Below are 6,321 nucleotides of genomic sequence, written 5' to 3' on the forward strand. Positions count from 1 at the left end.
AATTAGTATGTGGAGGCATATGTGGAGGCATGTGGAGGTACTCTTTCGGTGTGCAATAACCTCTTTTAGTATAATCACTAAAATTCATCGTCATAAACTCACTTTGCTTTTATAAACTTTATTCAGTAGTTTTTTACAACCATCATCTTTAGTAAACGTTGTTGAATCATCCAACAGTTGCCTTATTGTTTCATCTGATAGCAGCGTGAGGCGAACTTTTAAAAAAAGATTTTTCGCATACGCTCTTCAATGTTGTGGTTCAACCATTTATCAAGGGCACTATATACTTCCAGTTCTGAAGTAATTGATAATTCAGAACTTGCAAGTATTTTTGAGATAAAATTGAAGTCTAACTCAACAAAACTTTTATCACCAGCTATGGTGGTGAAACAGCGGTATATATATTTAAACACTGTTTTAGCAAGACTTGGTAAGTTAGAAATATTAGCAAATTGATAAAAACATGCAGCATTTTTAAATAAAATAATTTCCTTAAAACATGTATCCACTTTACTATCAATTTTTAGACTTAATAAAAATTTAAAAGTTTTGATAATATTTGAAAGTGTTTTATCATCGTTCTGGTCTAATACCTAAAATATTTTTCATTAATTGGTACTATCAAACTTTTGTTAACAACTTAAAATTATTTTTGTTTTTTCAATTTATGTTAGTATCTAAAATAGCTTATAAATCCTAGAATGAGTTTTAACAGATTGTTAGAAAAATTATTTTAAAATATAACTTAAATTATTTTATACTTAATAACTAAGGATTATCTTATTATTTTAGTCTACAAAATGTTAATTTTTTATTAACTTTTTTAATTTTCTTAAAATTCTTACATAAATATTAGTAAGACGTACTTTTACTAAAACGTTAATATACAAGAAAAAATTAATTTTCGAAATGTTATTATATAATACAACAAACCTAATATATTTAAAAGGTGAAAACCAGTATACAATGTTAATCTTATAACTAGACTATTTACTTTTGTTTTCTCTATTTCTAAGTTGTTATCTTCAAAAGGTATTTTGTTTACCTAGTACTTTCTATCTAAGCTCCTTTAATTTTTATTATAAACTTTGAAATTTGGTTTTCACCTACTATTTTTTAATTTGCCTTTATGCACAAAAATGTGCATTTTATTAGCTAATAAAAAACCATTATTATTTTTCTGATTTTATCGAATTTCACTAGAAAATTGTTTTTAATATTTAAAAGTTTTAGCAAATTTTGTGTAACACAAAGTAATCACAGTTTTGATATAATGTAATAACTTGTTATAGTCCAGAATGTTCATACACTATTAAAAATAGCTGCTTTTGGCTAATTAATCAAAATAGAAATAATCTAAAAAAAATTAAATTAAGAATTATTAAAATAATTTATTATGTACCTAAAATGGATCGTTTATCACACTGATACTTATTCATTCCATTTCGATGCGAAATTTCAGAATACCATGCCTTTTATATTCTTCTATGCAGCTTACATTTTCAGGAACATCATCTAACTTCAATTTCTTTTTATTATGTATACTAGGTATATGTTCTGATGACATGTTTACTATTTAAATAACAAAACAATTAAACAACCTGTAAAAAAAACAAAAGTTTAGGACTTAGAAATTTGGATAATTTACTTATAAAATTAAAAATTTTTGTTGTTTTTTATCTGATTTTTTAGTCTTAAATTTAATTTAATTATACTTTTATAATTATGTTTGACCATACAAAAATAAATTTCATCTTTTTAAATGCATACTTTATTCTTATTAATCTTTTGTTCAAATTTAATTTACAGATTACACTAATTTTTACTAAATTAAATAAAATTACAAATTATTCACAAACAAAACTATATCTTTATTAGTTTTTATTGTTTTACTTATACTTTAGAATCTTTAACATTTCTATTTAAAATTAAGTAAGCTAACCTAATGTTAATTCTTTAACCCTAGGTGTTTGTAAGTAATGTATGTAAGAAGTAAAAGTATAAAAAAAAACGTTCTCAAATATTTTTAAGAAATATAATAAACTAAAATCATTGAATTTTAAAAAAAAGCAAAATTGTATTAACAGTATAATCTTAATAAACAAAGTTTAACATGTACGGTACAGTAGTTAATACAACAATTGTAAGTTAATGGTGCAATTATAAACATGTATTATTTAAAACACTAAAAAGACATAATAATTTCTTTAAATGTAATAGAAGTTTTTTTTTTCAATTTTAAATATGAGTATCCCACATGAAATTGTAGGTATGGTAAGAGTTACTTTAAACTTACTTTATAACCCATAACAAATAAATAACAATAATAACCTTACTAATACTAAATAATGCATAGAACAACTATACATAAACCTAGTTATAAAAAAAAATGAACATATTTTATTGAAGAAAGATTGCAAACACAACAAATACATTAAGAATATCAACTTTAGGAATACCTTTAAATGTTGTCACAACTTTAACACAAAATTTAAATCAAACAGAAAAATACTCAAAGAATGTTTAAAATAATAATATATCTAATTGATTAGAACTTAAACTTAAAAACTGCATATAAGAAATAACACTGTTTAAAATTATTTTTACTATAAAAACTAAAACAGCAATTAAGTTCAGCCCTAGAAGGTCTTGACTGGAATATCCCCTGCGATAGCCTGTGGCTGATTTTTATGGCTATGTCTTAAAATAAAAGTTTGCACCTGATCTGTTTGCTCTCTGATTGACTGATTTAATAATGTTTGGTGTTCAACGAATGGAAAAGCAACTAAACTGGTATTCCATTGATTTTCTTCTTACTGTCATTTTTGAAGACAATATCACTCTACCCTTCCTCTGAATTTTGTTAAACATAAACGCCACCGTTCTTTCACAAACAAAAAAAAAACATATATCAAAATTTTGATTGGTTTCTATTTACTTTAAAAAGACTAAGGTGAATTAGAAAACACAAACAATTTTTTTTAATGATCATTTAGTTCTAAAGAGGTTTTTATTTTTAGTATTCAAAGAGTTATCAAAAATCAAAACAGTGTGTTTAGAAGAAAATTAAAAAAAACACTTTGACTTGTTTCATCAACAAAAAACACATATATCAGAATTTATATTAGTCTCATAACTATCATTAATATTAAAAAGTTCACTAAGGTAAATCAGAATAAAAAATAATACAATGTTTAAAAACTGGTATTTCAGTTATAAAAAGCTTTTCATTTCAAATAATCAAAAAACTTTAATGTGTTCTGAACATTAATTATTCACTTTAACTTCGAAAATAACAATAAACATGTGTTACAACCTACCAGTAGCTTTTATTTGTGCTTTTATTGTATACAAATTATAAACTTTAGGACTTGAATAAAAAAACCAAAGAGATATACAATAATAAATTTAACACAGTAGATAAAATTTAGATGTACAATTAATTTTTTGTTATCAAAAATAATTCGTATAAATATGTAGTGTAAATGTCTTATTAAATGTTATTTTTAGTTTTGGTTGCATAAAGATTTTAGCTGTAAAAAAGATCATTATTTTTACCGTAACTAGTTTGTTAAAAAAAATAAACAAAACTTAAGTTAAAAGTAAATTAAAATACATCTTTGATTAATATTTCTTACATACAAATTACAACATACATTTATAATTATAAATTAAAAAACAGTAAGTTTTTTTTATTTAACTTAAATGAAAAAATCTTAAAACTTGAAAACATAGAAATTACTTGAAGATATTTTTTCAAAAAGCTTGTTATTATTAAATCATAAAACTTTACACTTCTTAAAATAAAAAGTATTAGCTATTTTTTTTAACTTTAGATTAAAAAATCTCAAATATGTTTTACAACCTTCAACATTACCTGAAAGATGATTTTGAAGCAAAAAAATCAACATAAGTTAAAAAAAAAAATTATTTTATTTTTTTTTGTATGGTAATAATAGTTTCTTTATTAGTTTTTACTTTTTTTGTAAATATTTGCAGTTTACATAATAATAGCAAAATTTGACATCGGGATTCGTGTCATTTATACTAAAAGAAAAATTTGTTAATGTATATTTTAATTATAATTTAGATTTAGTTATAATTGAAATCTAAATTCTACGAATTGTAAAATATTTTGTTGTTGATTTTACGCGAATATAAAAGTTAAAGTGTTTGATTAACACCACTTCACTTAGTGTTCTCCCATTTTAATTCAGTTTTCGTTCTTGGTTTTACTGTAAGTCAAGTTTTTCTTCGTTCTTTAGAATGATATAAACCATATTGTTCCATAGTTTCAAGAAAAACTTTGCACATGTTTTTAAACAAGTTAAAAATATTCAATTTAATGTTAAAAATAATATTACAATTAGTCAACAGTTAATAATAGAAATTTTTACAGTTCGAAACTGTCAAACCCTAAGAACTAAACATTGTATTAATTATAAAAGTTTCGTTTAAACTAGCAAAACATGCTTTATTTATACCAAATTTCAGCATTCTAAAAACATTTGAACATTAGGAAAATATATAAATAGTTGATATTGTTTTTTTAGTTTTTACTATGAAAAATATTATCGAATTTTATTTAAATGTTATGTAAAAGTCACAACATTTTTTTTACCAACATTGTTTTTAGAGCTAGAACCTTCAATTTAAAAAAAATTAAATTTCTCAATGGCATGTGAAGTAGGCTAAAGGGGACTAACAAAAAGGGGTAGTGTTGTGTAACAGAATTATGAATTATTATAGAATAGGAAATTTGAATAAGCTAATGAATTACAGTGATTTCTATAAAAGGTATTCAATGTAAACATATCTGCCTGAATTTTATCATCACCAGTTTTCTAAGAAATTTTTTAATTTTTATTTAATTTTTGTTTTTATTTTTTATGGTTGAACTATATTTTACTGAAAACAATTCTTTTTATTATATGTACTACAATAGACAAGTTTGCAAAAAACAATACTTGAAAATCATTTAAATAGGTGACATATCTGATTATTGTTAGAACAATGAAAATATTCAGAACTCAAAAAAAAAAAAAAAAAAAGGGATATTTTCAAATTTTATACCAAATCCTGTTTTTAATTTTCAACTTAGTTGAATAAAACTGGGAATATATGAACAAGATTTAGTTAAAAATAAGGGAAAATGAAATTTGAATTAAAATAGTCAAGTTTTGTCTATGTGACTTCTATAATGAGCCTATTAAACTCACCAAATTTGGTCCCTATTATTTCTAAACTTGCTATAAACTATAAAAAATTGAGATAATTCCTTAAGTTGTAAAAAATCTCTCCATAATAAAGTTAACTTAAAGAAAACAAAATGAAATGCTTTATAACCTAATAGTTAACACATTATATTTAGGAAAAGTTAAGTTGTACTCAACCAGAACTTTCAAAACCAATCTTACTCAAACTTATTATATTTCTCACATAATTAGTTTTTATTTTCTTTAAGTGTAAACTCTGCAGATTTGAAAATAAAATTAGTTTAAAATGATAGAGAGAGTATTTTCAAAAGTGGCATTTTTTTGTTTTTTTATTTTGCATTATAAGAAACTGTACTTACTAACTTTGATACTTCATGGCACATGTTTAAAACTACTTTAGATTTTGTTAAGTGGTACCATGTAGCTAAGCTTAAAGTCAAAAAATATTTCCATTAAAACAAATGATACCCTTTTATTGCCTTAATTAATAATTTATTTATTTGTTTCATACTACTTTTATACTTGTTTTGTCAATGATATTTGCATATTTGAAAATTTGATGATATCAAACAGAAAATGTTTTAAAAGTTTGTTAGCAAAGGTGCTACTAGTTAATGTTTAAAAAAGTAAAATGATACTTTTTTTCTAAATACTTACTAAAATCTACTTACTTTAATTTTAACTAATAGCATTTTATCACTTAGGTAATTATTTTTACCTTTAGCTTGTTATGCAAAAACTAAAGGTCCTATTTCTAGTTTTGAAATTATATTATTATAACTTTAGGGCATAGGAGGAGGGTCCTAAATTTTTTTATAAAAAATTAACATAGGCTCTTAAATAAAAGCTTTGAGTATATACTAAAAGATAGTTTTTGTAGAACAAAAAAAAATCAAACAATTTTTGAGAGATAACCAGTTTTGTAAAAAAAACAGATGCAACCGTATGTAGTCAAATTTTTTAAAAATTGTGAAATATACACATTTTTCTCCTTTGTTTTTAAAGTGTTTCATCTTGAATTCTAAGAAAAGGTTTTTTTTTACTAATACAAAAATAGTTATTGTAATGACTAAAAAATTAAAATCGAAAAATTTATGACCACAAG

The sequence above is a fragment of the Thalia democratica genome, unplaced genomic scaffold (assembly GCF_965202585.1).
Source record: "Thalia democratica unplaced genomic scaffold, ktThaDemo2.hap1.1 HAP1_SCAFFOLD_1150, whole genome shotgun sequence".
Lineage (NCBI taxonomy): Eukaryota > Metazoa > Chordata > Thaliacea > Salpida > Salpidae > Thalia > Thalia democratica.